Genomic DNA, 19,081 nt, shown 5'->3' on the forward strand with positions numbered 1-19,081 from the left:
GGACTTTTCTGGGGTAGCACATATTTTATCCAACTGCAACAATGATGTCTTAGCAACTGAAAATTGTCCAATCATTTTAATCAATTCAACTATTTCTTTCTAGAAGAAAAATTAAATGATCTGCCAATGGAATAAGACCATTTCAAGCTCGAAATTAAATGTCTGGAAATATGCTGAAAATAAGAATCATATCTCTTTTATAAAAATCTCCCAATGAAAAATACTACATAAATATGATTTGCTTAGAAATATTTTTTTGCTGTATATCCTTTGAATGAAGTGTTTCTCGAGGATTCTTTAGAGTGTTAAGACTGTTAAGACTGTTATAACACTGTTATAGTGTTTTCTAAAGGGGTTCTATAGATAAGGGATAATGATCGGAAAACCCTCTTTTGTAAAGTTCTACATAGAAACTTTAAGGCTTCACCCAGAAGGACAAACCAAAGAACGCTTAGAGGTGTCAGATTGAACTGTTTTGTGTTATTATATTTGGGGTTGCAGCTTAGCTGTTAAACATTGCAGCCATACAGTATATTCCTACAAGTGAATACTTGGCTCATGGCCTTGCCATGAGAATAAATTTTCTTGTATAAGTTAAGCTGAATAGCAGCAGTATCACATAATAACATCAGAGCTGATGGACAAAATGGTAACCTTGTGCCTAATAGAAAGAAATTTAAGTCCATGTGTCGAAAGTGGCAGTATTACAGAATATTCCCAGAGAGAGGAAATGTGTAGAGACAGTGTTGCATCTAGGGCAAGTTTCTTCTGGATGGCAGATGTCCTCTCTGTAGAACTCCCAGACAAGTGATCTGTTCTTTAAAAGAAGCTGGTCTCAGTAGAAGGTGGTAACCTTTTTGAGCTACAGAACTCAATTTAAAAACATACACTGTCTATATGAGGTCAGAATACACAGATTTCACAGTGTGCAATGCAATGTCATGATCTGTATCTGTTTAGTGCTCCCAATAATTACCTCTGTATCTGTATTCAGATTTGAACCAGAAGTGGATGTGGTCCAGACTACTGTAGAAGGTTTATTTACAGTGGCGCTTGAAAGTTTGTGATCCCTTTAGAATTTTCTATATTTCTGCATAAATATTAACTTCAAGTCAAAGTCCTGAACTTAATCCAATAAAAATGTTGTGGAAGGACCTAAAGCAAGCAGTTCATGTAAGGGATTCATCCCAGAGTTGATGCTGTTCTGTTCCGAGGAACGGGCTAAAATTCCTCAAAGCCGATGTGCAGGACTGATCAACAGTTACCACAAACATTTAGTTGCAGTTATTGCTGCACAAGGGGGTCACACCGGATACTCAAAGCAAAGGTTCACATACTTTTGCCACTAACAGATATGTTATATTGGATCATTTTCCTCAATAAATAAATGATGAAGTATTATATTTTTTAGATCAAATTTATGCACATACATAGAGAAATCAAAAGGTAAAATGGGGTACTTTAAGCAGCATTAAAGCATTAGGCTCTGGGTTACTGAGCAGAAGGTCAGGGATTCATGCCCCAACACCTCCAAATTGCCACTGTTGAACCCTTGAGCAAGGCCCTTAGCCCTCTCTGCTCCAGGGGTGCTGTATCATGGCTGACCCTGTGCTCTGGCCCCAGCTTCCTAACAAGCTGGGATATGCGAAGAAAAGAATTTCACTATGATGTAATGTATATGTGACAAATAAAGGCTGCTTTCTTTATAATGCTGGAATGATTTTTCTCAAAGATTTTCTTTTAATAACAATGCAGAATGTTCAGTTAAGACTGACAAAAACATACAAAATGAACGTATTAGTTCATATTTTTTAATTAATTAAATTATTAACTTTTGAGAGACCCACAAAATCAGCTGAGATATACTGCCCTGTACACAGCACTTGGTCTGAGGGCTATATGGAGCAGCAGCTCTGTGAATTTCTACATAAATATGGTTTTATTTGTTTAGATGGGACTACTGAAGCAAACAGCTGAAGCAAAAAACCCAAAAAACAAAAAAAAAAAAAAAAAAAAAAAAAAACCCCAAAAAACAACAACAACAAAAACAAAAACACAAATAGTGCACCTCTCATTCATGTTTGTATTTGTATCTGTTCAAAACACATTATCTATTCAATCTGAATTCTTTTATTGGTTACATCTTTAACATGAATGATATAAGTGATGTGTTATAAAGCTTGCTCACACCAAACTATTAAAAACTCTGATAGTAACAGCCAAGAGCGCACGGTGCTGCTCAGTGGTTAGTACGTTTGCCTCACACCTCCAGGGTCCGGGGTTTGATTCCCGCCAGGGCCATGTGTGTGCGGAGTTTGCATGTTCTCCCCGTGCTGTGGGGGTTTCCTCCGGGAACTCCGGTTTCCTCCCCCAGTCCAAAGAAAGGCATGGTAGGCTGATTGGCATGTCCAAAGTGTCCGTAGTGTATGAATGTGTGTGATTGTGTGCCCTGCGATGGACTGGCACCCTGTCCAGGGTGTACCCTGCCTTGTGCCCGATGCTCCCTGGGATAGGCTCCAGGTTCCCCGTGACCCTGAAAAGGAGTAAGTGGTTGAAGATGGATGGATGGATGGATAGTAACAGCCATTAAGGTACTGTTCTTGTCACCAGAAGGTTGTGGGTTCAAATCCCAGTCCTTGAGCCTTTGCGAGTCCTTTAGGCCTCATTTGCTGTGCTGTATTCTTAGATTCTCCCTAACTTGTAATCTGCTTTTAAAGCATCTGACAAATGTAAATGCAGTGAGAGCCTGTACTTACACATCAATACCTAATCAATTGAAATGATTTCCCTGCTGTGTGGTGTACCATCTAATTTGTTGTAAGCAATATGTTTTAAATAGACTGTTAGTGGCCAGAACTAATGTGAGTTCAGTCAAATTGAGCCAAATTTACTTAACAAGAAATGGTCATTACAAACGTGTGCGTGTACTGTTATATTAGATTTTTAAATTGTTTTTTTTTTTACTACATTTATAATGAAGATTATATACAGAAGTCATCTAGGACAGTGGTGATCAACTCTGCAGACTGTGGTCTGGATTCAGACCCAATAGTGCATTAAAGCAGACTAAACTAAACTTTTAACATATACCGTACTGTACTGTAGAACAACTTTTTTTCTCAGCAAAAACCATTGTGGCTTCTTTAGCAGATCCTCTGTTGTGTCCAATCACATCTATTCACCGTACAGAGGGTCGCAGGGAGCCTGGAGCCTATCCCAGGGGATTCTGGGCACGAGGCAGGGGACACACTAGACGGGGTGCCAATCCATCACAGGGGTACAATCACACACACACTCACACACTACGGACAATTTGAAAATACAGTCAGAAGACAGTTCATTGAGAACCAGCTCTCTGGTCCGGTTGGTCAATAATGAAAATTTTTTTTTTCCACGAATGCCCTCAGTGTACAGCATGATGTGCATGGATTGGACTCTTATTGTGATATGTTTTGGTTTTATTTCCTGGTTCTGTCTCCAACTCCTATTTTGGTATTTGTTGTTCATAAGTATTTGTTTGGTTTGTGTTTGTTCATCGTTCGTTCGCCTATTTATACTCTCTTGTGTCTGTGTTTCTCTGCAAAGTCTCGTTCAGTTAGGCTTACAATGATTTTTAATGGTAAAGATAATTAGAAGGTGGATCATTCCATCTCAAGTGGTTCAATATAGGTTCCTTGACCAATTGTAATTTTCCCAATACTTCATAATTTTACATAATTACTTTAAAATACTGTTCATTTTTATTATTTGTCATTACATCTGTTCATGTCTCAAAATCCATGAATAAAGTAGGCTTTCCCAAGATTTATACTAGCCCTAGCTCTGTAACCAGTAGGATCTCAAACTCAATTTTTTTTTTACAGCAGAAAGTTACTATAGACGACTTTTTTCTGTGAAAATTTCAGGTTAGAATCTCATCCTCCACCAAAGATATTTAACCTGAAACTGAGGGGAATTTAATAAAATTGCACTTTCTTGCACCATTAAAAAATAATAATAAAAAATATATATATATATGAGAAGTCTCAAACCTGAAATATCCTGCATGCACACTATACTTACCTAGGTACCCCATTATATTCAAATTCTCAATTAAAATTGAGACTCGAATCCTTCCCATTATAAATTGACCCTAAAAGTGGAACTGTGAGCAATCCTGAGCATTACTTTTGGACTTAAGTTCTAAGTCTAAGGAACAAGAATGTGCAAAATATGTACATGTACCTCATAATGTGCCCTAGAGATCAGTTTTTGTTCCAAGGAGCTAGGCCCATCCTGAGCCAAGATATTGAGGTTTCCGTAAACAGCTGTATAACCAATGTATGCTGTGTGCCATGACAGAAAGATGACCCAGGTGATTAATAATGCTTTTTGGTTTCCTGCACTGGTCAGCACTGACATGTTCAATACTACAGTGATGCCTCTCTGTGGTATTGCTGGGGTAGAAACTGGAGTGTGCATACGGTATACATAGAGGTTTACGGTAACTACCAGACACTTGGGGAAAAAAGAGCTGCTGCTTGTTTGTTTTAGTTAAGATGTAAAAGAGGGAATGGTTTACATACGCACTTTTGTTTTAATAAATTGCTGTATGTTGTATCTTTTTTGCTGGAATAGGAAGACAGACAGTGTGCATGCAAACCATGTAGGGCATAGAGGCTGTGCCTATACTGCTTTATGATCAGTTCACCTTAATATCATTATTCTTGATGCATTCAAAAAGTGCGTGTGTGTGTGTGTGTGTGTGTGTGTGTGCTGACACCGAGAGTCAGTTTCCTCTAGCTATTCCTGTCTTGGCATTGCTCACTAACTGAGTAAGCATTTCGACAAAAGATCTATAAGGTTGGTTGTCAGTTGAGGAAAAGGCCTGATCAGATATTTATCCTCTTAGGAAATGAGTTTTATCACTTTATCGATATTTCCTAATTCTTTAAACAGGAGTGACCAGTGTTCTTTCTGTCAATTCATCTTCGTAATATAATAGCATTCACAACTGAGTAATGAAAAAACACTCGAAATACATCAGTTTATCATCTCATTGCTCTTCACATCCAACCGAAGGCATCAACAGCCGCCCGCAAATTGCACTTATGATTCCTTTCCTTGGCTCCCAAAGGAATCTTTGAAAAAATACCAAACAAACCAAAGCACACAGAGCAGAAATACAGCTGCACATTGTAATAGAAGGGGGTTTATTCAGATAAAGCTTCAATCAGCCATCTCTGAGCTGCCTGCCTCCATCAGGAGAATGAACGTCTTGCTCTAGGCTTCTTCAGCACGCACTATTTCCTTTCCATGTACACACACACACACACACACACACACACACACACACACACACACACACACACAAACCACACAAACCCCACAAACACACACAAAAACACAGCTTTCATCTCTGATTCCCGAAGCATTTGTACACATAGCTTCTGGAACATCTACTCTTCCATTCTTACAACTGTGCCCTTATAACTGATCCACACACACACACACACACACACACACACACAAAACCCCTAAGGTCTAGTGCACTAATAAAACTGAGCCCGGATTGCACAGATGGTTGAAATAAGTAGATGTGTTACTCCTCTCTAATCCTTTTCACCCATCTCCATGTGAAAATGAAAACTCCAGAGAGGCAGGACAGTGACAGACTGAACTTGTTTTAAGTAAGGCCATTATCTGTATGTGTATCAGTATCTATTTAGTGCTCAGATTATCCATATCTGTATTTTCCATCCATTTTCTGTACCACTTATCCTACACAGGGTCACCGAGAGTGGACTTGAACATGCTGTTTGAACACAGCTGCGCTGACTGGTGCAGGAGACCAAGCAGCATTTGAAATCACGTTCTAATTATCGCTACCATTACAATTGTTTTAACGTTTCTGATTTGAGGGCGCACGGTGGCTTAGTGGTTAGTACATTCGCCCCACAGCTCCAGGGGCTGGGGTTCGATTCCCACCGTGGCCCTGTGTGTGCGTGGAGTTTGCATGTTCTCCCTGTGCTGCGGGGGTTTCCTCCGGGTACTCCGGTTTCCTCCCCCAGTCCAAAGACTGCATGGTCTATGCATGGTCTACTGCATGGACTGCATGCACCTGGTAGGCTGATTGGCATGTCCAAAGTGTCTGTAGTGTATGAATGTATGAGTGTGTATGTGATAGCTCCCTGCAATGGATTGGCACCCTGTCCAGGGTGTACCCCGCCTTGTGCCCCATGCTCCCTGGGATAGGCTCCAGGTTTCCCCGTGACCCTGAAGGAAGGATAAGCGGTATAGAAGATGGATGGATGTTTCTGAATTGACACTTATTACATAATTCTAAAAAAAAAAGACTATTTTCTGCTTAAAGTTTTCAGTGGCATTCTTAATAAATATAGCCAACTATGTGTCTCGTGTCAAACACACATTGATAATTTCACATTAACAAACTCAAAATATTCTCCATTTACCTTGACAGAAATTGGGGGTGCTACTTCAGCACATTTTTCAAGCAGGAAAAACTCAAGTAGAGACTGAAGATTACTAATGTGAGTTGAGGGGAAAGGGGGTGGGGCTTAAAAGGTGTCAACCAGTTCAAAACACCTATGCATATGTCCCAAAAGCCTCCATACATAGGGGACTATGTTTGCCAGCACCATGTTGCTTGTGCCTTCGTCAGTGGATGTTTGTGGACGTCCACGTCTTGCTTGGTCTGCAACACTACCAAGTGTTGAAGTCTTTTTGAATTTGTTAATAAGTTTGGCAACAGTGTCGTGTGATGTGATTCCCATGTTTCCTGTTAAAGTCCATCGCAACCTTGCGACAGCTTCCCGATCCAGCCATGAGAATGATTTCTATACAGTCTTCTTTTGCCAAAGGCATGCTTAAAGGCTATATAATATATATATATATATATATATATATATATATATATATATATATATATATATATATATATAAACTTAGTATGAAACATTTTGGAAGACATTTTGCAAAAAAGTGTTAATTTCCCATATATATGGAGACTTTTGGGACACCCTGATTGGCTTGTATCCTATTTGTCAGTGGGTGTAAAAAACCTGCTTTTTTTCTGTAGTGTATTTTTGAGTGATAGTGTACGTCGATGTTAAAATGCCGAGCCCCTATGCAAAATGCATAAAGGTTAACTATATACCGTACAGTATATGCTCAGTCGTGAAACTGTGACGTGCAACACCGTAACATCCCTAATTGGCACAATGACAAACACATTCTCATCACACTTATCTTGCCCAAAACATCACATAGAAGTGATGATGAAGGATGTGTGATATGTCAGAAAATATCACAACACAAACCCTTAAACATGTTCATGATACACACTTCTGTTTTGCTGAGGGTTGCTAACAAAGTAGCAGTAAGTTAAATCCTTTTTAAACTATTAAAAAATGAAATATTTTGTACAAGGATCAAACTAAATTAAAATTAAAACTTAAATATTATATTGATTTTGATGTCTTATCAGCGTATTTTTACTGTGAGTACTAATGGAGTCTGTTGATGCTACATATGGACTGACAAAACACGTAACACTCAGAAAAGTGTATTTTGATGTATTAACATCAGATCTTCGTCTATAAGGATCACTACGAGCTGTTCTATTAATCCAGTATTTTCCACTTCCTATTCGCTAGTGCTTTCTTAGGTCCAAGCACAACAAGAATATTAGACTGTTTGGCAAGTTTCCAAATCAGCTCCTGTTTTGTTTTGATGTAAATTTCAGTAGGTTTTAACTAATCCAGATTTCACAGCACCAATCTGAACCAAAGTACTAAGCTGTTTCTTGCTGCAGGAAAAGAGAATTGATGGCGGGTACTCACGATCGACTGCGTATTCTTCCTACTGCAGATGCTGTGCACACTTTCAGTAATCCCAGGGCTTAATCCTAACACATCTTTACAGAGGGGTAAAGGAGGGGATGAGAGAGATCTGTCTCTGGGAACCGCTGGGATACACACCACGTGTCCAGTCACGTCCTCAGAGCAGGCGGCTGTGGACACAAGAGCATTCATGTGTTAGAAGGAGAATGGTCCATTCTCGTGCGCAGACAAAGGCTCACATTGAGACTGGAGGGTCAAGGGGAGGGAATGACTGAATGAAAGCTATCCAGTACATGGCAGGATGTATCTGGCTGACCAAGTAGCAGTCGGTCAAACCCTAAAATGTTCAAAACTCCTTGACAGCTGCCGAGACCTGTCACATTCTTAGCAGATATTAGGCATTTTCATGTGTGAAACTCAGACTTTGGTATTGGTACTGGGGCTTATGTTGAATATCATTTCAACATAAAAGTACATGATGTGTGAAATGAAAGAATGTTTTTCCAGAGGTCAGAGCTGAGCTCAAGGTAATCTTGTTTTGCTGACAGCCACACTCGTGTCATTCCTACCACTTTACCACAATGTAGTTGAAATATCAAATACAAAGGTGTGCATACATATTCTATAACAGCAGCTAGTTCCATCTGCAGCATAAATGGTCATTCTAATATGATAACAGCTAATTCACAAAGACTTGCATGGCAGACACACAACAATAAACTAAGGCTAATAATAAACACATTAAAAAACATCCAGCCGTTTAACAAAGAAAAATGTATAATCATTGATGTGGTGAAGCTTTCTGTAAGGAGACATTTATGTAACATCTATGGAAGGACTCGGGACTTTGTAACAGTCAATATGCTTCCTGATACGGGAAAGACTTTTAGTTTGAGTACACTTTGGACCATGCTGGTATATGAAAATAGTCCACTTTGGCTTGGTAACATGTCATACTCATGGTCTGAATTGTCTTATTCCTTACATATTTCACATATTCCTTACATATTATCATCCATCCATCCATCCATCCATCCATTTTCCATACTGCTTATCCTACACAGGGTCATGGGAAGCCAGGAGCCTATCCTAGGAAAATTGGAGCACAAGGCAGGGGACACTCTGCACAGGGTGCCCACCCATCGCAGGGGACAATCCCAAATACATTCATACACTACGGAAATGCCATTCAATCTACAACGCGTGCCTTTGGACTGTCGGAGGAAACCCGGAGGAAACCCCCAAAACACGGGAAGAACATGCAAACTCCGGCAGGAATAGAACCCCCAATCAAGTATACCTCCGTAGATGGTATCAAAAGCCTTTATCTTGGGTTTATGAATAAATGGCAATGAAAAAAGTTAGCAATTGTAGCTTCTATCTCAAAAATTATTCTGGTTCTGACAACTCCATAAATGCAATACAACATTCCTAAATCTATTTAAGGGGTGCTAATCAGAGTTAATCAAAAAGCAAAATTTTAATTTTTAATTTTTAAGCAAAAAAAAGAGAAAATAATAAACATTTATAACACTTAATTATTTAACATCTTTCACTGAATGAGTACTGCCACTTTTAATGGCAGTAGCTGCTTTATCCTGGTCATGTCTGTACACTGCTAACATTAGCATACACTGCTAACATTCCTCCATTTTGGATGTTTTGCACTGCACTATGATTCCCTCCTCTTTAGAGAGCAACACAGTCAAAGCAGTTGTGCTACTGTTTGACATTGCTAATTTGCTTGCCAACTTCACTGGAAGTCTGCTGCCAAAAACGCTAGCGTGACTGGACCTTTAAACTGAAAATCACATGATCTCACAATCAAAGATGATTAGATCTTTGATTAATAAATATATTACAAATCATACCAGCTGCCTGAAGTGAGTCTGAGCTAATAACATAGACCTAGTAACTAGCTAACATTTATATAGCAAACATTTGATAGCTAAACAAATCACTTTAAAAATAGCATTTGTTAGTTGACTGTGCATCCTGCTGAAAAAAACAATAGAAATTCTTATAGAATTTGTAATGGTTATAATGGAAATTATATTGGTTTTAATGGAAACTGTAATGGTCCTTGTGGGTCTCTACTGGTAATTTGTTGCCTTCTATTGTTTTCATCTTGCAGTATGTCTAAATATGTCCTATTACAGAATGGAAACCACTTGGTAATGATTTTAATGGTTAACAGCTGATGGTTTGTAATGGGATTTGTAGTGGAAACCATTAGAATTTCTGTGATGGTTTCTATTGTTTTGTGTTTTTTTAGCAGTGCAATGTTTGTCACTGTGTTACTATCCTAATGTCATTGTTTTATGTTAAGCGTAGCACCATGATATTTCTTCCCTACCATTACATATGTAATGAGAGGAATGACAATAAAGTCACTTTAATTGACTAGCTAGCATCTGCTAATATACCTAGCCAAGCTGATTTAGCATTGTGAAGGTGCCTATATCAATGTGTACTTTTTTAAACTAATGCTAGCTAACATTACTGCAAATTTAGTTATTGTAAGGAATATTTTCATTATGTTGTACTATAATAATATTAATACCATGGCAAATGGTGAGGTAATAATAATAATAATAATAATAATAATAATAATAATATGAAAATGTTATAGTTGTATACTGTACATGTCTGAGGGAATAAACAATGGCACTTAAAGTCAGGAAACATGTTAATCTTGTATTTTTTTTTAACCAGCCACTCATAGGTTCTGTAATTTCAAAGAACACAGCAAGATCTTGATAATGAACATTTTCTTAAATAGTCTTTCCTTTGTTGCATCGTTACCATGGGACTGTAAGACAGTGTGAAACTGTTGTGTGTAGGTGTCAGGTTCTGAGCCAACCTGCAGAACATATAAAGGAAGTTCTCCCACTCTAGAGCAGCTTTGACAGGAGCCGCTGCCTCTGCTATAAATAAAGCTTCCTCTGAGGCCTGCCTCCAGGAAGCAGAGTATCAAGACCTCCACTTTGTAAGAGATCAAAAATAACTGTACTCTTTATTTGTGGTGGATTTGCCTCTGCCTACACAATTTATTTAATGATGAAGTTTAATAAGTCTTGTGCCTCATATGTAGTATCTGTCATCCTGCCGTGTCACCTGCTTCAGTAAATAGTAGATTGAGGTTGTCCATATCTCCCCAAGGCCCACTGCTCTGTCATATACTCAGCAAAAAATGAAACGTCCCTTTATCAGGAGACGGTATTTTAAAGATAATTTTGTAAAATCCAAATAAGCTTTACAGATCTTTATTGGAAAGGGTTTAAACAATGTTTTTCATGCTTGTTCAATGAACCAAAAACAATTATTGCACATGCATCTGTGGAACAGTCCTTAAGACACTAACAGTTTACAGGCTGTAGGCGATTAAGGTCACAGTTCTAATAACTTAGGACACTAAAGAGACCTTTCTGCTGACTACTCTGAAAAACACCAGCAGAAAGATGCCTAGGATTCCTGCTCACCTGCGTGAACATGCCATAGACCTGCTGCAGGGAGGCATGAGGACTGCAGATGTGGCCAGAGCAAAAACCCGCAATGTCTGTAATGTAAGATGCCTAAGACAGTGCTACAGGGAGACAGGAAGGACAGCTGATCGTCCTTGCAGTAGTAAATCACGTGTAACCATGTGTCCCCACAGACGTGATAGAGAACTTGCAAATGCCTTGGTGGAACAGGGGAGTAACATCTCACAGCAAGAACTGACAAATCTGGTGCAGTCCATGAGGATGAGATGCTCTGTAGTACTTAAAGCAGCTGGGGGCCACCAGATACTGACTGTTACTTTTGATATTGACCGCCCCCCCCCCCCACCCCCCCCACACCCACACCTTTTTTTTTTTCAGGGACTCATTACTCCATTTCTGCTTGTCAAATGCCTGTGAAACTTGTTCAGTTTAGGTCTCAGTTGCTGAATCTTTTTATGTTATCTACATATGTTAAGAAATATGCTGGAAATAAAAGCAGTTGAATGTGAGAGGAAGTTTATTTTTTGATGAGTATATGTCATACTCATAGCTAATGTACAAGTGGGAACATGTGGCTTTCATCTCATAACAAGTTATTAATGGAACCAGAACAAGTACTGTTCATTCAGTTTTATTTTAAGTGGACTTAGAGGTTCCCTGATGGACTAGTGGCTAGCATGCGGTGCTCTCAACGTGGCGGCCTGGGTTCACTTCTCAGACTGGGAACAGTTTACGAGCCAGTGCACTCAATCTCAATGCTGGTCCCAAGCCTGGAAAATGGGGAGGGTTATGTCACGAAGGGCATCTGGGGTAAACCTTCTACCAGAGCTAAAATATGCAGATGGGTGATCTGATGTGGTGACCCCAAACTGGAGCAGCTGAAAGAGGGAAAACAAATTAGGTACATCAGAAGTTGAAGATAAAACAGGACTAAAAGCTGTCACTAGGCCACAACAATATGCCAATGATGGCATTAGGCTTTCCATGGAGGGAAAAAGACTGCAGAACCTTCGCCACTACCACCTACAAATCAACCATCAATCATATTCAACCATTTAATAATTCCTTCCTTCTGTATTTTCCTAGCAACTGACAGTCCACTAGGGCTGTAGTCAAGACTGCAATTGTCAAGACAGTCCAAAACGAGTCCAAGACCAAGACTAGCCAAGACAGATTCATTACAGTCTTAACAGGGTCGAGGGCAAGTCAAGATCAAGTCCAAACGAAGTCCAAGATCAAGACTGCAACCCACCAAATCCTTTTCAAGCCCAAGACTTTCCTTCAACTACAGTAGCTGGCTTAATTCATGCATTGTGCCAATGATGTGGCAAGACCAATGCCCAAGACTGAGACAAGTCCAAGTACAAATGCTAGTAAGTACAAGAAATCCAAGGGAATACAGGAAATATCTGGACTTGTGTCCAAGACCAGATTTGAGTCCCACAGTTCTACCGCCCACTGACATTATTCTATTAAATCACAGTTCAGATGTCAGTGACATTTTATTTTTGAAAAACAAGCATAACAATTGCCATTTCACCAAGACTTTAATTTTATTTAAAAATAGCCAACAAATGTCTCAGTCACTCTGACCTTAACTTTCCTCCGTTACCACCCACTGCATATACACTGGTCTGTCCAATAATGTTGAAGGCTGTGGGCTGAATTCATATTGTGATAAAGATTGGAAAGTTAACTATGTGCCCTTTGAAAATAAACATGGGAAAAAGGCCATCCTGTTAAAATGTCTATTTGATTCATCATAACACATTGCTCCAGCAGGCAAAACTATCAAAAACCCCAAAGCTTCATAAATTCCTGTTTATTTAATTTGGCTATATGTGAGCAGCGTTAGCCTGAGGAGTGGTTAACTCGGTCACTTTCCTGCTCTGACAGAGAGAAATGGGCAGATTAATATGACCTATGGGGAATCAGTGGATTAGTATTGATTGAGTTGGCCAGCCCACAGGCACCAGGGATCAATCAACAGCTCATCAGACTCCATCTGTCCCAACGTACTCATAGAGATTTCCTCTTAGAGCTATAGTCAGTGCTACTGTCATTATTTCAGTGGCCTCAGCTCAGAGCTAGGCTTTTCTATAGATCAAGTGGCCCTTAAAACAATAAATATTTAGCCATCCAGTGTGTGGACATCACTAAATCAAATAATATCCATATAAGTGAAGACCTTTTTAATTGTTTGATATGTGCAATTGATTTATAATTGTTTTATATTTCAACACATAGCATTAAAAAATGAAAATCAACATCCTAAGGGATGATCAAGTTTGCATGACAAAACCAGTCCAACTCCAAATCTTAAACTCTGACTCACCCAAACCTGTACTAAAGTCCAAATTTATGACTGTTGTTCACCAAATATGTTTTCGTTCCTTCTTGCATTTTAACATTGGACTGTACGAGTTATCACTCAAAAATATGCCATGCATCTTCTCTTTTCCCCGATTAAAAACAGCAGATGGGCCAGTCAACATATAAATCTGGAATGATTGACAGCTGCGTAGGTGTTTTGAACTCTCTGATATTAACAGACACCCTCAGAAGTCCAGTCTCCTTTCCCCACATCTCACATTAGTAATCTTTCGACCAGTCGAATAGATTTTCCAGCACGAAGGATGTGCTGTCTCTGTGCTCCTGCTTTCCGTTGAGGTAAATTGAGAATGTTTTGATGTCATTAACGTGAAATGAATGTTAAAATAATGTTTTAAGTGCTTCTTAGACATAGATAACCTTAGTATATAGTTAACATCAGTTAGCTACTGTATATTTATTAGAGATGCTAACAAAAACCTTTGGCCAAAAATAGTCAAAAATGGCACTTTTATAAGTGAAAGTGAATAAAGGCAGAACATTTTGACAAATAAAAATAATAACAAATGGCCCCTAGCCACCAACACACCTCCAGCAACTCCTCCTGCCCCCCTGGAAATTGAAGGGCAGCCTGCCTATCTGATCAAATCCCTGTTAGATTCCCACTGCAGAAGAGGTAAACTAGAGTATCCCATCAACTGGGAGGGGTACGGACCAAAGGAACAATGCTGGGCACCAGCACATGACATCCTTGACCTCTACTTACGCAGAGGATTCCATGATAACCATCCTGATCGCCCAGGCCCATGACCCAGTGGGAGACCTAGAAATAATAGCGCTCTCGGAGTGAGCCCTTTGGGGGAGGGTTTTGTCAGGTCTACTCAGTCTTTGAACTCCAATTCCCAGAATACACTGCCACCTGCGAATATTTGGGACACTACAACTCCCAAATCCGTACACCGGCACGCTCTCAGTCTCTGGAATTCTAATGACAGTCAGCTGTTGCCAATCACACACACTCACACACCACCCTTTAAAAGGAACTTCAGGCCCTTGAACTTTGTGAAGTTGTGCATACTTTGACTTACCAGGCTGTTGTTTATTATTGCTGTTCTGGATTTTTGACTTTGCTCCTGGTTTTTGTATTCTGGTTTTCCTTCGATATCCTGTTTGCTGATCACCTGACCCTTTTCGCCTGCTTTGACCTTGCACCTGCCTATCATATTGGATTTGTTTGCTGGACTTTTGTTTCAACTGCATTTGCATTTGTCTCCGCCTCAACATTGTGACAACTTTAGGCTGAATTTTGTGTGACCACAAAGCAGAGTCCAAGTTATTTTGCACTCAAAGAATCCGAGAGAACAAAAGTGATGACACTCAAAGAACTTCATGCTCCACACCGAAACTGGAATTTTACTTCTTCCCACAAGGCGCACTTTGCTTTAATTGATACCTTGGGTGAGGAAAAAGGCTGAAGGCTCCTAACCAAGTCAAATGTCAAGAAAGAGAAAAAAAAATCATTGCAAACCTTCAGAGCATTTTGATTAACTCCAGTATACCACGGTTATTTCAAAGCCTGTACAAAACCAAAGATGAACTTGAAAGGTCACACACAATCTGCTGAGATTCAGAAGTCTGGAACTTCAGTGTAGAGGTAGAAACACAACAAGTTAAAGTTGAAACTGTTCTTTATAAACACGTGACACTTTCATGAGTGCAAGAAGCATAACAGGGTTATCATAACTTTAAGTCATTCATTCTTTTGTAGTATCATTAAATAATGACTTTAAAAAGACTGAAATGTTTTATAAGTGTTTGATAAATGATCAAATAAAATAGTCCATGCTTATAGATTAAGACTTCTGGATCCTATTGTGTACAAATCTTATGTAGGTTTTGCATTGAGAAGAAGAAACTATTAAAAACTTTCAGGTATCACAGACAAATAAGACAAAATTATTTAAGATTATTATTATTATTATTATTATGATGATGATGATGATGATGATGATGATTATTATTATTATTATTATTATTATTATTTTTAAAATCTTGAGCAAAGTTTACATTAAAATGTGTTGGATGTATTACTGCATTGTAAATTTTACTTTTCTTTAAACCATTTATGTTATACTGTGATAATACTGCTTTCAGTTTGTATTTTAAGCAATACCAGTATGTTTGTGCAAATCAGCATTTCATAGGCTCAGATTTTTTCCAGAAAATGTGAAAAGTACACTTCAGTCAATTTAGGTTATCTCTTCATTTTTTACATGAATATTTACATGCAATAGGAAACTATATATAGAGTTATACCCAGATTAAAAGCACAGGTTCCAGGCCCACATGTGTAATTTAATAATAAAATTCAAGGTTCAAGGTTCTTATTTTTTACATACTGATTCTTCCAACTCCTTTCATCAACCGCTATCATGGTACCCATTAAATTAGCCATTGAAGATGCTTAAGAAAGGCACAATTGGAATGCTGATAGCAAAATTACATCCAGCTTTGATGCAGCATGTGGAAAATGGACAACAAAAGCCTCAGTGCTAAATGTTTGATGCACGGTAAACCGATACTGCAGATGATAGCTGGGATTCAGGCTCGCTGAAGATGTCTGTCATTTACGCAGAAATTGGTGGGTTTGTAATGAAAGAATTTGTCCTACATTTTGTGCCAGAGTTATGATTAATTCAGGGCAACTTGGGCCGAGTAAATGCTTCTTTATTCTCTCGTAAGTGGGCAAAATCAATAATTAATTGGCGGCCAAGTTCAGAGTAAAGTTCTTGTATTGGACGCGAAAGATTGAGAGAGAAGCAGACAAAAAGGTCAGCAGATTATATTAAACATTGCTGAGTATATGAAGAAGTAATTGGTGCGATTAGGTATCGAGATCACATCCGATTGATGGCAAATACAAGCTTCTGAATAGGGAAGAGCATTTGTCATTATAAATGATAATTATTAATAGGGCTTCAATTATGTAACAGTAATTCAGACCAATATATTTACCCAATTTTGTTAAAATATTAATGTGATGTATGAATTATAGCCAGAACTGTTTTTATAGAAAATCAACAAACACCTTCTTACCGATCATATTTAAGAACTTACTATCCCTGTGGCATAATAATGTACAGTATACTAGATCAATTTTCTGGAGAAAAAATTACTAGACCACATTGGAGTTCGTTGAAATGGTAGCTAGTTGGGGCTGTTTCTCAGATGTAGTGCGACATAGAGTACAAAAAACAACAACAATATTTCAGTAAAGGATAATACTACCCCCCCCCCCCCCCCCCCCCAGTTCCCTACGAACACAAAAAAAAAAAAAAAAACAACAACAAAAAGAAAGGAAAGCTATACAACTAGATAAACAGATCCAAACTGACCTTCAGGCATGAATGATCCATTTTTCAGTTCAACAGTAGTTATCGTTGAGCTCCATTTATTGGTTGTGTTCTGAACCACAGCTGAAGACAAGATTGGAAATTGTGCAGTTGAATAAAAGAGCTTTAATTTGGATTAAAAATAGGATTTCAGTCAAGTGGAATCACATTTTTCTACAAGGATGTTATTTTCCGGATCAGAAGAATAGACTACAAGGGGCACTTGTGATTAAATTGGCCGCATTTATTTTACAATATAGTCCAATCTTTTAAAGAAAGAACAACAGACTCTCTCTCGGCTACTGATCAGACGGTTTAAATCCAAGACCTTAACCTTCATGTGTTCAGCTCAGTTGGATAAAAGCATCTGCCCTAATGAATAAATTTAAATGGTACAGAGGATTATAACTGGCTTAACTAAAGCTGTGTTTTTCTTTTAGTTTTCTTTTAAATTTACTTCATATACTGTTGCCCAAACATAATAATGCAGCGCAATAAACACAACCAGCTCTGTGATGCTGTACAGACTGCATACCGCTACGACAATGAGGAATTAATTGATTAATTACACTGCTTGTTCTCAAGGGCTGGGGTTCTGTTATACTGCTTTCTTTTCTTTACCATCACTGCTGTGGAGCAAACATTCCTTACCAAAGCAAGAGAAAGTGAACAAAAACACATTTACAAGACCTGCAGTTGCCATGACAACAAGTTAACTTATCCCTCCACCTCCAGAGGATCGTTTGGGGTGTGTGTGTGTGTGTGTGTGTGTGTGTGTGTGTGTGTGTTTAGGGATTGGCAGTCTATCTGGAGAATAACAACACCTTTAAGTGTCTCTCTGTGGTGAGATTAAATTGATCATAGCATAGCTTAGTTGTGGTCATGGAGAGCCAGTGAAGACCCGACCCAAAGTGCCTCGCTACTGTATTTAGATCTTAGATGTGTTTGGTTCTGAAATTGTGTTTAGGATAGTGATATGTCTGAAAGATGTTAAGTTTGGAAATGTGTTTCATTCTGAGACGTGTCTCTTAGCTGTGCTAAGGTTTCTGTTGGATTCCCTGAAACGTTTATGATTCTGAGATGTGTTTAGATTTGCAAAGTGTTTCATACTGAGGTGTGTTTGGTTCTGAGATGTGTTCTGTGTTCTGTGTTTAGATTTCTGTCCTTTTTGGTTCTGAATTGTGTTTAGGTTTGTGATGTATTTATTTAAGAGATCTGTTACCTCTCCCCATGCTGTGGGGGTTTCCTCCGGGTACTCCGGTTTCCTCCCCCGTCCAAAGACATGCATGGTAGGCTGATTGGCATGTCCAAAGTGTCCATAGTGTATGAATGGGTGTGTGAATGTGTATGTGATTGTGCCCTGCGATGGATTGGCACTGTGTCCAGGGTGTACCCCGCCTTGTGCCCGATGTTCCCTGGGATAGGCTCCAGGTTCCCCGTGACCCTGAAAAGGATAAGCGGTATAGAAGATGGATGGATAGAGGGATCTGTTACCTACAGTAGGTCTGAGGTGTGTTCTTTGCTTAGACATGTTTGGTTCTGAATTGTGTTTAGATTTGTGATGTGTTTGGTTTTGAGATGTGCTTAGGCTTCAGTCTGAGATGTATTTGTTTCTGAATTGTGTTTGGTTTTGAGATGTTTTGGTCCTGAATTGTGTTTTGATTTGTAATTTATTTGCTCATGAGATGTGCTTAGGTTTGAGATGTGTCTATGTCTGAGACCTGTTTAGTTCTGTGAGATGTATTCATTTTTTTATATATATAATGCCACCTTGTAATGGATAAAACCGAACCACACAGCATTTTATGTGTCACCTGAGAAACATCTACAATGCTGGTGACTCAGTTCAGTTCCCGCACAGGCAGCAGCTTTCTGTTCTTTTTCCATAGGTAAGTTTTTTTTTTTTTTTTTTTACCTGTTATAGGATAATCAGTAAGTTCCAGAATGTATTGCATTACCCGATGTCACTGAAGCTGAGTAGGGTCTGTGCTGACACTGTAATGTTAGACCAGCTGCAGGGACACAGATAGCA

The 19,081-nt window shown here is 38.9% G+C and overlaps 1 protein-coding gene across 2 annotated transcripts in view; it reads right to left on the reverse strand.

The window, feature by feature from the left end:
* b3gat1a (beta-1,3-glucuronyltransferase 1 (glucuronosyltransferase P) a) overlaps positions 1 to 19,081 on the reverse strand; it is a 118,546-nt gene that overhangs the window by 53,457 nt on the left and 46,008 nt on the right. Inside the window, exon 2 of one of the 2 annotated variants that reach the window (XM_053622665.1) lies at positions 7,842 to 8,011. The gene's annotated coding sequence lies outside the window, so the exon portion shown is untranslated. Of the gene's footprint in view, positions 1 to 7,841; positions 9,091 to 19,081 lie in introns of those variants that run through there. The other variant, XM_053622666.1, reaches the window with a different exon arrangement.

Source organism: Ictalurus furcatus, chromosome 4, assembly GCF_023375685.1.
Source record: "Ictalurus furcatus strain D&B chromosome 4, Billie_1.0, whole genome shotgun sequence".
Taxonomy (NCBI): Eukaryota; Metazoa; Chordata; class Actinopteri; order Siluriformes; family Ictaluridae; genus Ictalurus; species Ictalurus furcatus.